We start from the raw sequence: 21,447 nt of genomic DNA, 5'->3' as shown, positions 1-21,447 counted from the left end.
TAAATTGCACAGTCACCCTAATTTATAACAGAAATGCCTTCAAGATTTTCCCTGTTCAGTTCTTCGTTCTCTTCTTATTCCCTTTTCAGCAACATTACCTCTGGTCGCCCAACTCACCATCCAGTTCTAACCTCCGTCTCCATCTCACTGTCATTACCAGGACTTGGTGACTCCGTGCCACGAGTCCAGTTTCCTGTGGCTCCACACTCTTTGGCAATGTCAAATGCCTACTTGTCCTTCTGATCTGAATTTCAAAACTAAAAGCTACATCTAAACACCTAAAAACACTGCCATCATTACAATAATGTATTAAGTTCATCTCTCGCAGAGGGGTTAAAAAAATCTTAAAATGTGTTATGTACATATTTCATTTCCCCACAATTCATGTAATGTGCCACAAACATACACTAATGAAACATTTTTAAATGTTTTAAAAATAAATTTTAGCCTTCCAGGAATGACTACATTTTAAGAGGGAACTCCAAGAGAGACATTTTATGCAGTTTTGTCCTGTGTCCACCATCGTTTTCTGTCAATGTTCCCTCGGTGTGTTTCAATCACTCTCCTAAGTTCACTCACCAATATATCTGCTGCTAACAGCCAAGTCTACATTTCCCTCCCAAAGCTCCTCGGCTTCACGTACCCACCTGCTGCATGCACCGCTACCTGCGGCTCCTTCCTTTGCCTCAAGTCTAACAGAACTCCATTCCCCTACCACTCCTTCACCCTGTACCATTCGACTTTGTTTCATTAAATTCTCCCTTATCTGCATGTTCCTCAAGCCAGAAACTAGGCCTTGCTTTTCCACCTCATCCCCACCACCAAACAACAATCACGCTCTCCATTATTTTTCCAATCTATTTCCTGCCAACCCTACAGCCACGAGTGGAGGTCTAGGCCCCTCCATTCTCTTTTTTAAAATGCCATAACTGCTGCTAACTGATCTGCTGGTTACTCATCTTGACACCTCCAATTTGGTTAGAGTGACAGTGACACTTCTAAAATAAATGTCCCAATTTAAAAACCCACTACAATCCTCAGGAAAAAATTATTTCACATGACTTCTAAGGGCTTTTGCACTGTACTCTGGACCTCGCTTCTCAATGTCATCTATGGACTCTTCCATTTGAGACTATATATATGTAAGAGTCCACCAAAATAACGCATATATCAGGAAAACAAAAATTTGGACAAATATTTAAATACTAAATTTACTGAGACATCACGAGACCAATACAAGCTACCTCTGGCCTCTACAAGAGGTGCTCACAGTGAAAGTCATCAGCTTCTCAACATTTGTTAGTACAGCAAACCGCTGATACATGTGTACATTTTGGGGGCATTTTTTTTTAAATACAGGGTCTCACTACATACCCCAGGCTGGCCTCAAACTCTCAGCAGTCCTACTGCCTCAGGAGTGCACACCATGCCCAGCAAGACCCTATATACTGTGCTATCTACCCAACCATTCTCAACCTTTCTCTGTTCCTCAAAAAGGCCAGGATCTCTCTTGTCTGCAGGGCAGCACTCTAATGCTCCACTTCTGCCTGGAGTAACAGTCTTCAGAACACCACATGACTATCAATCTTTCAGGTAGCCCTCCTGGGCCCCACAATCTGTGATGTATAATCTTTCAGTCTATCCTGTACCTTCCTTTTTGGGGACTTACATTAGAGATGTTATCAATCCTGACTACTTCCATGTCATGGAGGGGAATGTAGTCCCAAAACTTCAGATTTTTAAGTACAGGTTTATGACATCAAGTTTGGGGTGTTTTCATGGGGGGGGGTAGTGGGGACTGAACACTGGGTTGTATTTTAAAAGTGACTGCTACACTAGAACTATCCAGAGAAGAGAAAGCAGATGGTGTGAGGAATGACTAGACTTAGGTTGGCAAAAACTACAAGGGGAAGGTACGACAGCCTTCAATATCTGCAGGTCTCAGCACAGCACAAGAAAGAGGAAGCAGGCTTATTAGGGGTTGCCGAAGAGGGCAGAAGAAAACACTAGGTAAAAGTTCCAGGAAGACAATTTTTTGGCTTAAAAAAAATGAAAGAAACGTCTAAAAGTCTTGACTGCTCTTCAAGACATTGAGCTGCCTGGAAAAGTAGTGAATTACTGATCAACAGAGGTCTGCAAGGGTTGGGGACACTAAAAGGATTCCTGTGTCTGGAATGATGTCACGGAGACCATATCTACAGTCCAACTCAATTTTAAGACTGCATGACACCTAAATTTAGAAAATATCTTAAACATGACTAGATAGCAGCTGAATTAAAGCACGTCACCCTACCCTACTCTAAAAGGAACATAACCCAGTAAGACGAATATTCAATGTGTTTTACAAAGAATTCAATGAATTTCTCATAAAAATGGGTAAATATATTATATTTCCCCAAACTACTAGACTTTAAGAAAAATGAACCATTTTCATAAGATTTGCAGCATGAAAAATCTCTCCTAGCTTTAAATTTGACTCTGTATAAGAAACCTAAATGGGGGGGGGGAAGAAGCCTAAATGCCAATTTGTCAATCTATTCAAACAAAATACTTGTATTCTGAAAGGGCAAAATGATATTAAAGACAAAATTTTAAAAGAGTTTGTTGACTGACAAGTATTTGAGTTCTTGTTTATAAAAGAAGAGGAACAGGGAGGAAAACGGTTCTTGAAGGTTTCCTAATGCATTCTGTAATTGCAATGGCTACAGATGTAAGAAGGAAGCCGTGAGGAAGGGTGGAGCTACATAAAGGCACCGTTCTCTCTGCTGCTGTATTTGGTTACATCCAGGGATCAGGTTGATCGGGAAAAGTCATTTTGGGACGAGACCAAAAATGCAAAAACTAAAATTAACAAAAAGTATTTATCCTCAAGTCCTCCTTTTCCTGACTTTTTTAAAAGACAGAGATTTCTTTCATTTTGTTTTGATCTGTGGTACCAAGAATAGAACTTAGAACCTTGCGCTTGCCAGGGAGGAGCGGCACTGCAGAGCTATGTCACCAGCCCAGCCATGACCTTTCTAACAAAGCACACAAATACACATATATCCAAAAAAAAAAAAAAAACCCTACCTAAATTAGTAACTCACTAAACTGCTCTACTCACTACAACTTAAAATCTGCACACTTGTTTTTCCCCCAATACTAGGGATTGAACCCAGAGCCCTTCCCATGACAGGCAAGCATCCTACCATAGAACCATCTCCCCAGTCCATTTCTGTGCTTTTATTTTACCGCTTAGAGGAAAAAAAAGCATTGTTTTCCTTAAAATGTTATTTTTAATATGCTTTATGCATTGAGTTTAATTTTATTAAGGGAAAAGGGTGATCTTTTCTCCCCACAGGGAAAACTATTTTTATATGAGTTTTTTTTAATTAAACTTATAAAGCATTAAAAATTAGATATGGAAGGGCAGGGAGGCAGCTCAGCGGAGTTGCACCTGCCTGGCAAGCACAAGGCCTGAGTTCTCAGTCCCTGGTTCCACAAAAAAAAAAGAAAATATGGAAAATCTAATTTTTCCATACAACATTCCAAAGCACATTTACATACACGGTAGGATATAAAAGGGATGCAATCTAAACACAATGGAAGGCTTCTGCATGGGCTGGATTTGCTTACTCCTCCCCTAAAACAATACACTGAATTCCTAACCACCATCACCCACACAGGGTAAACAAACAACATCTAATGTGTACCTGCTGCCAGTGTCTTCTTGGTCAGGCTTTCAACAAGTACACAAGACACCCCACACTTTCTCATGAAACAGGCCATGTGCTGCCGGACATACTGCTGCAGGTCTGGAATCCCAGCTATGCAGAAGCTGCCCCAAGAGCACTGTTAGTTTGTAGTCAAATGTGGCAACAGGGTTAAGACCCCATCAAGAGAAAAAAAGGAAGGGAGGGAGAAAAAGAAATAAAGCAAAACTGGCTCTGTGCTAGATGGTTTGCCCAACTACAGGCTAATAAGAGTTCTCAGAATAGACAGTAGACACCATGCTGTGATATTCCATATTGAGTGAGTTTCAATTTTTAGTTTATCAAGACATAACCCTAACTGCATATCAAAGAGCATCTATACACGTATAGTTACCAGCTGGGGATCTAGTTCCGTGGTGCCATCCACTGCCTTGAAAGCGCAAGGTCCCAAGTTCAATCCCCAGTAAATAATAACAATAATAATAATAATAATAATAATAATAATAATAATAATAATAATAATAATAATATTTGAAACTGCATGTATAGTTACAGTGGTAAATCCTATCATTTCCTTGTAGAGTGAAAAATATGCATTTTAGTCAGGCCCTGAGGCCTAAAAGCTAAATAATTGTTGACAAACGGTTTATTAAGAAGGGGATGAGGGAAAACTTTATCAAAAAAGAACATGCCGAGTGTGGTGGCACACACCTGTGATCCCCGCACTTGGGAGGCTGAGGCAGGAGGACTTCTACAAGTTCAAGTTCAGCCTAAGTTAAATACTACTGAGTTCAAAGCTAGCCTGAACTACATAGTGAGACCCTGTCTCAAATAAACAAGTAAGTAATTTTTTTTTAATTTTAAAAAGAACAAAACTGCTACAGCATCACACACAGGCAGCAGCACATAAACAAAAATTCCTCACAGTTCTGGAGGCTGGAAAATCCAGAGTCAAGGCGAGAACAGATTCTGAATCTGCTGAGGCTCTGCTTGCTCATAGCATTTTCTGTGTTCTGTCCTTTCAGTCTGTCGGTCTGCTTTTTGAGACCGTGTCTTACTATGTAATTCAGGCTGACCTTGAACTTGTGTAGACCCTCCTGCCGCCTCCCAAGTGCTGGGATTACAGGCGTGTGTCACCACACGCCCGCACTGTGTTCTCGTCACAAGATGGAAGGGTTGGGCTAACTCTGAGGGGGCTATTTCATCAGGGCACTAATCCACTCTCATCTAATGGTCTCCCAAAGGCTCTACCTCCTATTTCCAAGACCTTAGGGGTTAAAGCTGCAACACAAAAATCAGCACTAGGAAAACATTCCCATTTTCAGAATAAAACCTGACATTATCTGCAAGTCGCACTATTAAAGTATCTCCGTATGCCCAACCATTCGACATTCAATAACAAATAGATTTGATGAATAAGAAGATCCTCGTTTCTTCAAAAGCTTAATAACCACCCGTTTATTTCATGAGAGCCCACGACTGGGTCCCTGACCACTTCACCCTGGCCCCGGCCTCTGTCAGCACACACCGACAAGCCTACACCTCCAAAGAACTCATCAGGGAGCTTCCCGGGTGCTGGGCCACATTTATGACAATACTGCTTTAAAAGGGTTGAGTGTAGAGAGCAGAGAAAAAAGTTTGCAAAATTACCTAAATATAAATGACAGTCTTGATCTTACATGTGTTTTGAATAATGTATTTTTGAAAAAGATACAAATTCGTATTTTTTTAAAAAGTCTGGCCATAAAACAATCATCTGGAAAATTTCTTGTCTAATGAGAAAAAGGAACTTGCAAGACTCTATAATGCTGTACTGGCTTAGTCATCGAGCTAGCAAATTGAGAAGTTTAATGGAGAAATGAAAAGAACAGTACATAAAACAAGCATCAAAACTAAAACAAGTAGCCGGGTGTGGTGGCGCATGCATGTAATCCCAGCACTCAGGAGGCTGAGGCAGGAGGATCGCTGTGATTCGAGACCAGCCTGGGCTACATAGTGAGTTCCAGGTCAGTCTCAACTACACAGTGAGACCTTGTCTCAAAAAAAAAACAAACAACAACAAAAAAAAACCTAAAACAAGTCCTTTAAAATCACAGTTTTCATCACTGGCTGCACTGTAAACTGGACTTTTAATAAATACCAATGACAGGGCCAGGGGTTTATAGCTCAGTGGCTCTGCCACCTGCCTCACAAGTGAAGGGTCCTGAGTTTGATCCCCAGGACCAAAAAAAAAAGAAAAAAGAAATACCAATGACAAGAAGCTGGGTCCGGTTATGCTGCACCCCTATAATACCAGCACTGACAGGCTGAGGCAGGAGGATGGCAAGTTTCAGCCCAACCTGGACATTTTAGCAAGATTCTGTCTCGAAGCGAAATGTTAAAAAGGGACTAGAGATGTAGTTCAGTGTGAAGGTCCTGGGTTCAATCCCAAGTCTGGGGACAGAAGGCATGAGATCAATGATAATACCTCACATTAGACAAATTAAGTGGAACCCCAGGAATTTATACTTTGCTTAAAAGTACCCCTAGATTACCTTATCTATCTATCTAGGTTTTTAGAGACAGGGTCTCACTTTGTAGTTCTGGGCAGCCTTGAACTCAAATATGTAGCCAAGACTGGCGTTACATCTGTGACTGTCCTCCTGGCGCGGCCTTCCAAGTGCTGAGATTACAGGTATTCACCAAGCCCAGCTTAAACAAATCTTTTTAAAATCATATATATACGAATTTATTTAGCATAACATGCACTTTCATTTTCCAAGTATTTCCCAGCAATGTGACATGATTAACCAAACGTAAAGACTTTCTAACTTTTAAACTAGAGAACACAACATATAACTCTAGGTCACAGAACAATTTTATTATTTGCTATCCTACTCATAAATCGGGTATATGTATCAGCATTTCTCCATATGACTTCTTAAGAAGGCCTACTCTCCTTAGTTTTTGTATTGACCACGTTTTCTTCTAGTAGTCTATATTTTTTTATACTCTAACTTGAAAAACTGACAATTTATGTCAGTGTAGAGTAAGAAAAAGACCTAGTTTTCTTTGTTTTCCCCCCATTTTTTGTATTGTGACTATCATTTCTATGTATGAGGTATTGATTGCTAATTGATTACTACTGTCACTGGTACGTAGACTACTATAAAAATGACACAGCTTGTCAGAACCAAACATTCAGGCCGGGCACGCTGGCACACACCTGCAATCACAGGATCCCTTCTGAAGCAGTAGTGCCTGGAGCTGAGGCCAGCCTGGACTACACAGTGAGTTCACGGTCCACCGGGAACACACAGAAAGACCCTGTCTCCCCTTCAAAAAAAAGTTCAAGGTATAATTTTTTAAGTGAGATAATTTACGTACTATAAATATATAATACCAATGAAGACAGAAGCTTTACCTAAGGGTCATCAGCCCGGAGTATGACTCGATACTTTCCAAGGGGTACACAGGTCTGGACAGTTTTAAGATCAGTTTTCAGAAAGCTAGCTTCCTTCTGTCTTCTTTTCTAAGCTGATATGACCAAGCATCATCCTTCTCTTTTTCGACCTTGCTTTTCGCGACGGCTCTTCTACATTACACAGGAAGCTATCTTCTCTTCATCTCAGCTCTTCGTGGGTATGGGATCACATTATCCCGACACCACCACCTCCCTCATACTCCTCCTCCCCTCAAACACACTTATCCTCGCACTGTTGCAGAAGCAGCACTGAAGTCTTACTCCACGTCTTGATGATGCATCATCAACCAGAGAACGGTGCTGCTGAGCGCCAACCAGCAGAAGCAGGGCACGCTTTGGACAGCACCGTGCCCTCATCCACCAGCTCTTCTCCAAAGTCCAACGTTTTCGATCATTTTGGCCGCCACCCCAGTGCAACTAAAGATGTGAAAGAGGACTTCCAGATCAGCTGCTTCGGGAAGGGGCAAGAAGAACGGGAAAAGTGTGTTTGAAGCAAGGTGGAGTATTTCAAGAGGCAGTTCATTTTTAAAATGTAAACATTCACTGTATTTTTTTAATCACACCTTATACACTGCCTCAAGAAGCTCCGGTGTACCAAATGCACAACTGAGACTGAGGAAGTCCCAAAAGAGTGAGGAAAGGAACACCAAAACAGATGGTATCTTATACTGCAAGCTCATTACAAAACCCCAAGCCTTGTCAACCAAGCAATCTTAGAACGGTAACTTGCAGTCAAAGTTCCCAGCTGCAGGTATTAACAGTTTAGTTAGAACTGAAAAACAACCTAGACCATTTCTGACAGGAAAATATACCCCATTAGGCTGGCTTGACCAGTGACAAGAAATTAGATTTTTTTAAAAAAATTATTAGTACATGTTTGCATGTACTAATGATTAGATTAAATATAATTAGATTTTACAGCAGTTACTTTCCACTAATTAGAACAACCAACATCCACAGAGTCAAGATTTTGGTCAACAATCGCCACACTAATTTAAACCAACAAACCTATTTGCTCTCACAGACTTAATAATGAAGGGTCTAAGTCAGAGCATCTGGAAGTTACTTACACATGATTTCTTCATGAGACTGTAGCACACTGAAATTACCCAACCATATCTTGAAACACAGAAGTATAAATATTTTCTGATGGAAAAGCACACCAAACCTTTAGCACCTTGACAGAATTTTATGACAAAATTAAAAATCTAGAAAGCACAATACCAAACAAGCATAACATCTTTTCACTCTGGATTGTAAGGAAAAGTTTGGCTACATTTACTAGTTCATACTTTTTTAAGATTATTACAACCTAATAAAATATACCAAAGTAACAAATGAATAAAAATGAAACATTTGAATTATGTAATTCACATTAAAGGAAAAGGAAAATGTCCAAACAGATGAAATCTAAGTCAAACATTTTGTATCTTATCACCTTCCAAATCAATTGCATACAAAACCTTGACCTAGCACAGAGAAGGTTTCCACTGAATGTAAGATGTGCTGGACAGGTCCAGCAGGGCCCAGCACCAGTTTTTCCAACCACCCCCTGTATATGCCTTCCTGTGCCTCGAGGACAGGAAAGCTTAAAGGGATATTCTCCAGGTTTTCCCTCAGGTTCAGTACCTGAGATGCAGGTGAGGTTCTGCTATAAGAGGTCTGCTCTGAAGAGCTGGAGAGCAGATGGGAGGGAAGCTGTGTTCCCGCTGCTAACTCACGCAGGGAGCAAACACTGGCACAGGCCACACGCAGTAGCAGCTGCCAGTCACACGCAAGTCACCGCATGTGAAGTTTACCAAGGAGCAACCACGGCTCCAACTCAGTGTTCCTACAGCAAGTGGTCTGCAAGTTTCAGCTTCCTGACTTCTAAGACATGTCCCATGTTCTTGAATTTTCTATTTTTCTTAGCACTCACTTGCAGTGCACAATTACATTCTGTTTGGGGACTGGTCCCTGTGTAGAACACTTCTTTGACTACCTCTTCCTCCATCTCTTGGTCCTCTTTCCCTTCTGCAAAAGATCCCTCTCCTTATGCTCTATTATCTGTTTTTTGCTATTTACACTTTGTCTTTCTCATAGAAACCATGCAATATTTAAGCTTGTGTGTCTGATTTATTTCATTTAACATTCTGCTTCCAAGTGAGACAAGAAGGTAGAGTGTGGCTGAAACCAGCTGGGAGCGGTGACAAGACCACAGACACATGTGCTGATCATTCCCAAAGCCCTGCTGAGCTCTCCAGCAGGTTTTCCTCAGGATGCCTAGACCTCACATCAGCTTGAGGCATGGGTGAAATAAAAAGGACAGTCCACACTGGCTCTCCCTGCACGGTGGCTGCCCTCACACCGTACGGTGTACTTCTTTTCCTACTTTTACTTAACTGGAACTCGCTCTGCAGAGCATTTCTTTTCCTACCCCTAATCAAACTTTCCTACCATTTCTGCTTGGCCTGACCAATTCTCTTCTCAGAACCTAGAAATCTAAGGAGATCCTAATATCCTAAAATCTGACAACACAAAGTGCATCTATTTGCCTATAAGTGACTCATTTATCTTTATGACAGAGTAATACTCCACTGTGTATAAAAAATATTCATTTGTTGATAGACATATAGGATGCTTCCAAGATTCAGCTATTATGAACTATATTCCTGAATACATTAATTCAGTAACGGCTGATTCCAGCTTTTCCAAATCAGCCAATGATTTTATCAGCACCCAATTTCCTATGTAATACATCTTTCTGACTAAAACTCCAAGTACTGTTTGTTTCTTGCAATGAATTATGAAAGGTGTGGTTACTAAGTTTAAAATATGCATTGCCTATAATTATCCTTTCCTTCCCCATTTTGGAAATCAAATACACAAGAATTATTAATCAAGGCCCAGGCATTTAGCTCAGTGGTGCCACCGCCTGCCTTGCAAGCGCAAGCACCAGAGTCCAACCTCCAGTACTTAGGGTTAGGGTTAGGGTCCCACCCAGGGCTGGTTCAGCAGCATCCCAGGCTCTCCCCGTGGCTGCAGGGCTGCCAATGACCAGGAGCACACCGTGCCCGGCAGGTCCACACTTTGCCCGCAGCCTCAGGTGTGCAATGCCCAGTGTGGACTGGGCACCTGGGGAGGACGTCGACAATGCCACACAGTGGCATTGCTCTGCTCTGCTCTGCTCTCAGTGCAAAATCCACTGAGAAACAGGAATGGGTAAAAACTGAAAATGGGGGGCAGGAGATCCTCAGTGGCACCGTGTCTGCCTCACAAGCACAAGGTCCTGAGTTCCATCCCTGGTATACCCCCCAAAAAACAAGGAAAATGGTATTGGAATAGGAAACTTTGGGAGATATTTAATGTAGTCTACCTAAAATTTGGACAAAAATGAAAAAGCAAGGTGAGTTTGGTGCTTTGGAAAGTGTGAAATCTGCCAGCAAACTCTACTGTCTCTATCAGAAGAAGTAACTGAGAGAAATGAAGCACTTGAGGAAAACCCAGGGCTTGACAACAAATCTTGTTATGAAGATGATTTTTGTTATGTTTGCTGGTTGATGAAAAGTAACACGGAGTGACTAGATAAACTAGTGAGTAAAGAAGTGTGTGGGAATAACTTAAAATCTAATGGGGGTGAAAACGGCGCCCCTAAATAAGCTAGGATGAAAAAACCCCAGCATAGCTCCCTTAGGTTAGAGATACACAGAAGACAAAAACAACTTTAAGCAATACTAATGAAAAGAAACAACTCTCAACACAGCTACTGGAAGAAAATAGCCCAGGGGGCCAGGGATTTAGCTCCGTGGTGCCGCCACCTGCGCAAGTGCAAGGTCCTGAATCTGATCTCCAGAATCAAAAAAAAATTAAAATAGTGTATTCTCTTTTAAAAAAAAAGAAAAGAAAATACCCCTATCTATCTAATGATCGCAGATAAGCACAAACCTATCTTTTGGAGGGGAGTTGGTCTTTTGAGACAGGGTCTCACTATGTAGTTGAGACTGATCTAGAACTCACTGTGTAGCCCAGGGTGGTCTCAAACTCACAGCGATCCTTCTGCCTCAGCCTCCTGAGTGCTGGGATTACAGGTATGCGCCACCACACCCGGCTGCAAATGCGTCTTTTTAAACTCCTTAAGATTTTCAGACTAGGCTCTGATATTCAGAATTCACGTATTTATCTAGTTATAAGACTAATTAAAAAAATTATATAGCTCAAGGATAACATTATCATAAGCCTCACATAATGTCATAACTTGTTCATATCCACCCTTCTCCTTGGACTTTGACCTTCCTCTTGGAAATAACTGGCAGCAGGGCAGAGCGTGAGCTGCACCGCGTCAAATGGGAAACAAGACTATCCCAATTTTACAGTATGCTGCCTTTGCTCCTGCTTCTTTATACAGTGAAGCAACAGCTTTTCAGCATAGTGGAAACAAAATGTTAAACTTCATTTAAAAGTACAACGATGGCAAGTATACGAAATACACAACCTGACGAAGTTATCCTCGAGGTCATGTACCACACGTAACTGTAGTGCTGCACTTTTAGGACTGGCAGCGGCAGGTAAGTTTGTTTACCACAGCACTAACACTTGAATCTCAGCCCTCAGCTGTCACAGCTGTCTGCAACATCACTCAATGTTGCGAGATGACAGAACTCTCTGAGCTCCACAGTCTTTCGGGAACACCTGTATGTGACAGTTTGTGTTAATCGCAGAATTGTTCACAATAGCTGAAACGTGCAGACAACCCAAATGTTCATCACCCAATGACCAGGTAAATAAAAGACGGTACATATACACTGCGGGGTAACATTCAACCCCGACAGAGCATGATGTGCTGGTCCATGTTATCACATGACTGGATCTTGAAACGTTAAATTACTTATCCTTCTTTTGGTACCGGGGATCAAATTCAGGACCTGGCACTTGCAAGGCAGGTGGCGGTGGCACCACTGAGCTAAATCCCCACCTTGATTCCACTTATACTTTAAAAAGGAGAATTCAATGTTATGTGAATTTTCCCAATCCGTTAGGCATAAAAAAGAAAAGAAACTCCTCTCCGTCCTCTGCAAAAAAGCAAAAAGGGTGCTCAGAAGTAAAAAATATTAGTTCCCATTCTGACATGCCACAATGCTTTCATAAAAAAGGCTCCATATTTACACTGCCTATATTTTGTAGCCCTATACTTATTCAATATATTTAGTATGTTTCACTGTACATAGGCCTAATTTTGCATCCTTTCTTAAATCTGGTAAGAGAAAATGTTAATAAGCATTAAGATTGATCATGTCTCACCATATTTCAGTTATATTTATGTTTTGCAAAGGGTCATTGTAAGTCTTTAAAATAGATGTCTCGTGTTCAAGGCTAGCCTGAACTACAAAGCAAGACCCTGTCTCAAAAAATGGGAAAAAAAAAAAAAAAAAAAGGATGTCTTTATACCCACTACTGTTATGCTGCATTCAGTCGCTTCAGTCTCTAAGGTGTCTATAACAGTCATTTTCTTGACGTCTCAACTCACTTGAATTTATTTATTTCAGCTTTTAACATTACAATTTCCCTTGAACCACTCTCTTCACTGTGAGTTCACCTGAGTTGCACATTATTTCCAGTCACCCGAGCATACTGAACTTTCATCATGTGAAATATCAAACTGGCTCCCAAGATATTTTAAAACAATATGGCACAGAAGAAATGAGATGAAACATTATTAACATCTACAAGCCAAGCGCTTTATGTGTTACCTCATTTAACCCCGCTTAATCAGTCGCTTCAGTCTCTAAGGTGTCTATAACAGTCATTTTCTTGACGTCTCAACTCACTTGAATTTATTTATTTCAGCTTTTAACATTACAATTTCCCTTGAACCACTCTCTTCACTGTGAGTTCACCTGAGTTGCACATTATTTCCAGTCACCCGAGCATACTGAACTTTCATCATGTGAAATATCAAACTGGCTCCCAAGATATTTTAAAACAATATGGCACAGAAGAAATGAGATGAAACATTATTAACATCTACAAGCCAAGCGCTTTATGTGTTACCTCATTTAACCCCGCTTAACCGAAAAAGAAAATGAAAATAACCAAGGGTAAGAACTTGCCATGCAGCATATATGTGGCAAAGTTAGCATATATGTGGATCAAACTGAGGTGTGCCTAATTCCAAAGTCCATTCTTTCTGCCACTTTACACTGTTTCCCAAAGACAGTGACTCTGAAAAAACTCAAACAACTCCAATAGTTCTGCCACCTACTACGTGACTAATTTCTAAATCTCGTTAGAAAATGCACCATTTTTATAAAAACAAGGCCACTGTTCACAGATAAATGTAAAAATGGAATACACTGTTAAGTGAAACTTCAAAAAAATACACATTTTTTGAATTGAGAAGTATGGAATATTTCTAAACACTTTTCTTGAATTTATCTCAAGATGTATTTTACCTTTTGAGAGTCACTTGCATATCCTTTCACAAACAAGTAATATAGGACTTCTAGTCTCACATTCTTTAGGAGTTCCCTGTCTCTACTTTAAAAAATAATGCATCATTTCTCAGTAGAAGAGGCCACATCAGTTACATGGCTTTCTATTTTCCCTCACCACAAGCGAAGTTTTGAGCAACAAATGCACTACACAGGAAGTACAGCACTATAGGGTAACAGAAATGGCTACAAAAAAAAAAAATATATATATATATAGCAGCTTGCCAACAAATAGTAACACAACACCTAAGAGGAAGGGGTTAAGGAAAATAAAATGGGTAAGAATTTAGCTGAGTAGTAAGATCACATGCCTAGCATGTGCAAGGCACCGGTTCCATTCCCATGGGGGGTGAGAACCAACAAATTAGCCATCTACTCGACCCTAAGTAATGAGTATCCTGGTGGTAAAGAAAAATCATTTAAATTATACAACCCTTAAAGAGCACTCAGTTGGCTTAACAACTGTTACTTCAAGATTCAAACTACTACTTAAGATCAGAAATGACCATTTTCAGAGCACACAAATATAAAAATAAATATAAATATATATTATACATGTCTCATGAATGTAAAAGTCCTTCTCCCATAAGAATTTTTACATTAATGAAACAAAAATCAAACACTAAGAATTCTTACATTCTACTTTTTTTTCTAACAACTTCCTACTTACTCTGGCACACAAAATGTACAGCAATATATAGATGAAGCTCTTCAATAAACCACATTTTTTAGGCTGGGGATGTAGTTCAGTTGTAGGGCATTTGCCTAGAATGCATGAGGCCCTGGGTTCAATCCATAGTACTGTAAGAAAAAACATGAATTTTTTTCTTCTAAAAAAATTTTTTTTTTGTACCGGGGAACCTTGATCTCGCAAGGCAGGTGGTGGAACCACTGAGCTAAATCCCCGGCCCCTTGTAAAATTATTTTAATATTAAGGTGTCACTGAAACCTGGGGTACACCAAAATATATGAACCTATCTACAGGTCCCTATTTTACTCTAGGACCATTATTACAATAACACTACTGTAAACAGACTCACATACTGTCTTTATTAGCTAGTATAATACAATGAGGATATTGTGTGATGCTAAGTAGATCCTCAAAAAAAGTAAAAAATCACTCCTCAATCAACTTTTTTTTTCAGTACCAGGGACCTAACTCAGGACCCTGCGCTTGCCAGACAGCAGCACCACTGAGCTAAATCCCCAGCCCTGCTTAAAAAATTCTTGAGATGACTTGCAACATTCTACTCTCCATAAACACCTTGTGTTTAGTCACAACTTTATAGTATTGCACTTATCAAAGAAAATTTTCGCTTTCTAATAAGACCCTTTCAAACTAAAGTTAACATTACGTCTTTACAAAATTAGAGCATTTCCAAGTAACCAAGAGAGAGAATAAAAAACAACTAAACTTGAGAAACAAGACAAAAACATTTAACTGATTTACAGAGAATGACTAGAAGAAGAAATCAAAGAGCAGCAGAAAGTAAATGGTCAGAGAAAGCAATGATCACTCAAGACAGTGATGAAGGGCAAAAAGCTGGAAATTCAAAAGGAAGAGGGAATGCAGATAATCACATAAAACAAAATGAATTAGCTCTGCTTTCTTCACCAGAAAAAGATAAAGATGTAACACAATCCAACTCAAAGCGTTTAAGACCATAAATGACCAACTCAGAATCCAAGAGAAACAGCTTATTACAAGGCAAGCCAGACAACATTTAAGGGTTGTCACCCTACTGCCGAAGCAAGCTTTCCTTTATTCTACTGGTTTTACCTCTCTTCCTTTCCTACCTCCTTCCTTTCTCCCTTACCATTTTACTGTCTCCTCTTTGCATACACAAAAATTCATTTGAAACTTACCTTCTCCTCTTGTATCTAAATTTGTTTCTACTTATTTTTTACAGGACTATACTGCTTTAAGTGAAGTCCAAATACTTTTAACTCCAGAAATGAGCACAAGCTATTAGCAAATAACTATATCTGCAGCTCCTGTATACACAGGTGTCCATCAAGAGCCTTCCAGCATTCTGAACACTGGGATTCTGCAGAGAATAAGACAGCAGCTTGGTCACAGAGAGCTCCGAAGCAAAGCCCTGCTTGGCAGCTTCAAGAAACCTCATGAAGGCTGGAGTGGAGTACACCAAGAAGAAACCAGTAGGACTTAAACTCAAAGAGGTAAGAAGTAGACGACGGAGCATCTTGTAGGCATTAAAGGTTATACTCAGTGATATGGAAAGCCACTGGAGGATCTTGAACACAGGAGTAAAACTGGACTTTCATCTTAGAACAGAATCACCCTGGCTGTCATGTTTAGAATAGAAGAAGGGATACCAGAAAAGACAATACTAAGGTAATATAGGCAAGAGATGACAAATACTTGAGAGGTGCCACCTGAAGATAGCAAACTGTGGATACGTTCGTTCTTAACCCAGTTGCTTCATTTTTTGTTTTGTTTTTTTTTGTTGCTGTTGTTGTTTCTGAGACATAACCCACTACTGCAGCCCAGGCTGACCTGAAACTAATGACCCTCAAACTCAGTTAAAAGCAGCTTTTAAGAGAGATAAAGCACATTCTTTCATGACATAAAATTTGAATTCAATGTACAAGTATAAGAAATAATGAAGGCAAGAATGTTTACTAGGTTTTCGGAGAAATTAAAAAGATGGAGTTAATATTTAATAAGATGAGGAAAACAGAAACAAGCAATTCTTTGGGGTTCAACTGTGGTATATTAAATAGGGGAGGTCTATCAGACATCAGGTTGAAAGCACTGAGTACCCAAGCAGATATATAAATTGAGATTTAGAAAGAGATTCAGATTAAAGATAAACTTTTCAGTTTGAAATATGTGGTAATTCTAGCTACATTAGATCACAAGGGACTAAATACAAATACAGAAAAGATCTAAACATAGAACCCTGAACACTGCCTCCTTTTTAGAAGCTGAGGCAACAAAAAGGAATCAGCAAAAGAAGCTGAAAATAAGCAAAAGTCTCCCAAAAGCAAAGCAAAAAATGGGCCGGGGATTTAGCTCAGTGGTGCCATGCCTGCCTTCCAAGCACAAGGTCCTCAGTTCCATCCCTGGTAACAACAACAACAAAAGGGCAAAGCAAAAGAAGCTTTGAAAGAACAATTATCAATCATGTCAAAAGACAACTACGGAGAAGTGACTAGAGAATTTACCACCAAAGAGGTTGCTAATAACCTCTAAGAGAAGCCATGGTTACCACAGCCACCTGGAGGCTCAGAGGATCACAAAGTTTGAGCACATGTGGTGAGGCCGTGGAGTAAAGGTTTAGGACACACCCAGCAGCAAGGGCTTGTGGAGTTCAATCCCCAGCACCAGAAGAGCAACAAGCAGGACGTCCACTGAAAGCAGTAACTAAACAAAGCTGAGTTATTGGGGAAGGTTTTTTAAAGGTGGGGGATATTTTGGCATCACCTATACCGATCTGCTCATAGAAATAATCCACTAGAAATGGGAAAATGATGTAGCCCACTGGCATGCAGAAAGAAATGAACACTGCAATGTCCTTAACATGAGAAAGGGATAGCAGTGGTGACAGAAGAGCAGCAAACAGTCTGAACAATTCCGCTGTTGTTTGCGGTTTTGGTTTTTTTGGCGGGGGTGGTATCAGGGATCAAACTCAGTACTTTGGGCTTGTGAGGCAGGTGTGGCGCCACTGAGCTAAATCCCCGGTCCTCCATTGTAAATATGTATAAAACAAGGGCCTCAGCTGAAAATGAAAAGAAATGCCACAGAGGCAAAAGGCGTAAAACAGACATTTAGGGGAGCAGGACAGCGATTCAACCAGCAAAATGTAGTCAGACAGATTACAAGACTGGGCAGGACAAAGAACCCTCTCCAAGTCGGTGGTAAGGAATTTAACACACCAGGGGCCTTACTCATGTCTCATTGCTGGGCAGCTCTGAATCACCGTGTACACGCATGACCGTCCCATTTGGCCGCAGGGGACAGTGCGGGGGATCGTGTTAAAGGGAAACCAAGTCAGCACACGTGTACTTTACTCAAAGCATGCATAACGCATAGGTGGAAAGCTGGGCAAGACGGAGAACTAGAAAGGAAGTCATACAGCAAAGCCAGGAGCAGCAGCGCACACCTGGAGTCCCAGGATTCTGGGAGGCTAAGGCAGGTTTGAGCCTGGTCTCTGTGACTTAGTGAGATTCTGTCTCAAAACGGTTAAAATTTTTCTAAAAATTGAAAAAAAAAAAAAGGCTGGGGATGTAGCTCAATGTGAAGGCCCTAGGTGCAACCCCCAGTACCACCAAAAATAAAAATAGAAAATAAAGCAATGCAATCAAAAGATGGTTGTAGGGCTGGGGATGTAGCTCACTGGTAGAGTGCTTATCTTGCACAAGCGAGACCCTACTTCAATCCCCAGTACTACATCAAAAACAAAAGAAGCAGGAAAAAAAAAAAAAAACAAAACATGGCTGCAGCAATGGAGTGTAAGTCCTATTTAGGCAAAAGTACTGTTGAGGGCCGGGTATGTAGCTCAGCAGTGCAGCACATGCCTACTAAGTGTGAGCCCCTAAGTTTGATTCATGGTACATTAAAAAAAAAGTACTGAGTGGAGGTACCACAATTGACACAAGGAGTTGGAAAGACAGGATGTTGAGGCCCCAGTGATTTTCTTGAAATGATGTAGTATGAAACAATCTTAGTAAAGTATGGGTAGTTGTTGTGATTGAAATACCTTAAAGGTTAAATAAAGCAAATGTCACCCTAAAGAGAGAAACATGAAGGAGAAACTAAAGCCAGCAAAGAAATGGTATCACAGGAATTGCAACTGGCACTTCGCAGGCATGGAATCCCAGGAACACCATTTCTAGCACACCTAGGGACAGACTCCTCGCTGAACCACCACCGGCTCTACTCAGCAAAAATGCCAGATCACAATCAGATGAGCCACCTTAAAACCTTACCTTTCCCAAAACCCTGAGCTGGACTCTAAACAGGTGAGGATACCTTACCAAACAGGAGCTGGCAAAATACAAGAGGAGGGCTCACTTCGGCAGCACATCTACTGATACTGGAACGATTCAGAGACTACGATGGCCTCTGTGCAAGGATGACGCGCAAATTCGTGAAGCGATCCATATTCTTTAATAGGAAGAAAAGGGCTAAAGGAGTAGCAGAAGTGGGAAGGGCAGGGGAATGGAAAGAAGGGAAAAGAAAAACTATGAGAAACAGAAAAAATGGAAACGAAGTCTTCCTAAAAAGGGAAGGGTGGAGGGGGTGAAGGGAGGACAGGGAAATAGGGAGAAAAATAAGACTCAAGATACAACATGTAAGAGTACATGATCCCAGTGATGAATGTACCTGTATTGTATAGCTAAAAAGTACCAATAAACTTAATGGGGAAAAAAAAACGCAACTATCAGGGCTCATCATTTGGTCATTGTCAAAGGCACCTCTCTTTAAAATGGACTTACAAAATGATCTCTAGGAAAAAGGAGTCTGACTAAAATATATCTGCAAGCATATTATGGTGTTAAAATAAAGACTACTTGGCCGGGGATTCAGCTCAGTGGTTCCGCCACCTGCCTCACAAGCACAAGGACCCGAGTTTGATCCCCGGTACAAAAAAAAAAAAAAATTACTAGTTACCAAGTGTTTCTGACATTTCAGTGCATAAATGCCCCAAGGACAGGGTCCCAGAGCAGTTTCTGCTAAATCCTGCTCCATTCACTGTTAGCGTCACAGAAAGATTTACATTTTACCTGAGGCAGCAGGATAAATAAAGCTAATAATTAACGAGTTAAATTCCACGTTTCCAGGTGGCATTAAAAAAAAAAAAATCAGGAAAAGATGTCTGATCTACCAAGGTAGTATTATGTACACGTTTCACCCAGTTACTCAAAATAAAGAATGCACAGTGAACCTGTACTGGCTCCCTCTGAGGCAGACCTAAAGCATTACCAACATTTAACATTCAATACAATGTTTCCTTTCATAAAAACTGAGATTAAGAACACAACAGATCAAAACCAATATGCATTTTCAACTGTGTGAAAACCTTAAAAATGTTAACAAAATATCCTATTCATCCTAAAGCAGGCTAAAAAAACTAAAACACTTTTATGATATAAAAAAGACCTGATGGGCCAGGGACTTAACTCAGTGGCACTGTGCCTGCCTCGCAAGCACAATGTCCTAAATTCGATCTCCAATATTAAAAAAGACCTGGAGCCAGGGACGTAGCTTAGTGGCACTGTGGCTGCCTAGCATGCTCAAGGTACTGAGTTCAATCCCTGGAACCACCAAAAAACAAAAACAAAAACAAAAAAAAACAAAAAACTAAGGGCCAGGCATGGTGGCACACATCTGTAATCCCAGCACTCAGGAGGGTGAGGCAGGAGGATTGCCCTGAGTTCTCAGCCAGGCTGGGCTACACAGTGAGTTCGAGACCAGCCTGAACTACACAGGGAGACCTTGTTTCAAAAACCAAACAAACAAAAAAAAGTTAGGTTCTTTTGGGTTTTTTTTTTTTTTTGTGTGCTGCTAGGGATGGAACCCAAATACTCATGCATGCTAGGCCAAGTCCTCTGCCACTGTAACGTTTATAACAGAAAACAAATCCACCGTTTATCTCTGGGGATTTTTAAAGTTAGAAAATGTTACCTCAAAGACTATTTACAGAAAATGGACCCAGGAGTACATTACCCTTCAATAAATACACTGCATCAAAATTTTCTAACATGGGAGAGGGAGAGAATTAAAATAGTACTTTATTGAATTCTCTCCTCCCTTCATTTCAAAATATGAAATTTATTAAACAGACAACATGGAAGTGTAACCCAATAATTTCAGCCCCAGAAAGTTACTCATTAACGTTTAAATACACTGTTATGGATACCTGCTGCAGTACACCCGCCACCTTTCCCAATTTAAGCAGAAACGAGGGATTTAAGACTGTCTCCATTTTCCACAGCCATAATAAGGAATGAACTTTGGGCTCAAGTTTTAGAAAGGGTAAGTGGGTTTTCTGTGCTACCAGAAACTCAGCATCCAATATACACCTCAGCACAAAACAGTGTTTAATGAGCATCCGTGAGGCGCACAAGGTGTCCTTAATTACATAAATGCAGCAGTACATTTGCCGTCTCCACCCGGCCCAAAGTTCGAAGCTCTTGGGGGCTCACAAGAAGCTTAACAGCCAGGTGTGATGGAGTCTGCCCTGCAATTCCAGCAATCTCAGAGGCTGAGGCAGGAGGATCCTAAATTTGAGTGCACCCTGTACAATTCAGACTTGATGGGAACGTGTCTTAAAATAAAAAACAAAAAAAGGGCTGGCTGGGCATATAGTTCAGTATGAAGGCTCTGAGTTCAACCCCCAGAAGGGGAAAGGGGGCAAAAAAAAGCAAGAAACTGAAGATCAGGCCTCAGTCACACTCCTCATAAAGCACATAGGTGTCTTTATTCATAACGAAAGAGAAAGCTCAGCCTCACAATACAACCAAACCACTCTAAATCTTCTCCGTTATTAAAAAAAGAAAACCAAAAATTAGGCTTTTCTACAAAAACTGCATACCAACTTTTCTTAAAATGAAAAACTTCCCGTTTCCAATGTACCGCTTGTAATCCTGGTGTCTATCAACATATGTGGTAGAAACAAAAAACAAGCGCATAAACAGATCTACCTGTGGTTCTCCGTCGTTCTCCCTCGATCTTACTCCATGCGCGATCGGCCCTGTCTGAGGTTCTAAGGCTCATTCATTGCCCACGACTGCGCCGCGCATCAGCCAAGACGCAGCGAGCGCTCCCACCCCGACCCGCGGGCCGGCGCCTGGCTCC

General features: G+C 40.7%; 1 protein-coding gene and 1 non-coding gene across 2 annotated transcripts in view; one reads left to right on the top strand and one right to left on the bottom strand.

The window, feature by feature from the left end:
- The window catches only part of Lyrm7 (LYR motif containing 7), a 158,185-nt gene that overhangs the window by 32,511 nt on the left and 104,227 nt on the right, over positions 1–21,447 (bottom strand). The window lies entirely within an intron of this gene.
- On the top strand, positions 18,653–18,756 carry LOC117285435. Its single transcript, XR_004516468.1, has one exon. It is a non-coding gene; the product is annotated as a U6 spliceosomal RNA (small nuclear RNA).

The sequence above is a fragment of the Fukomys damarensis genome, unplaced genomic scaffold (assembly GCF_012274545.1).
Source record: "Fukomys damarensis isolate Sample0158 unplaced genomic scaffold, DMR_v1.0_HiC HiC_scaffold_9, whole genome shotgun sequence".
In the NCBI taxonomy this organism is placed as follows: Eukaryota; Metazoa; Chordata; class Mammalia; order Rodentia; family Bathyergidae; genus Fukomys; species Fukomys damarensis.
This window is presented reverse-complemented; position numbering and strand designations above follow the sequence as displayed.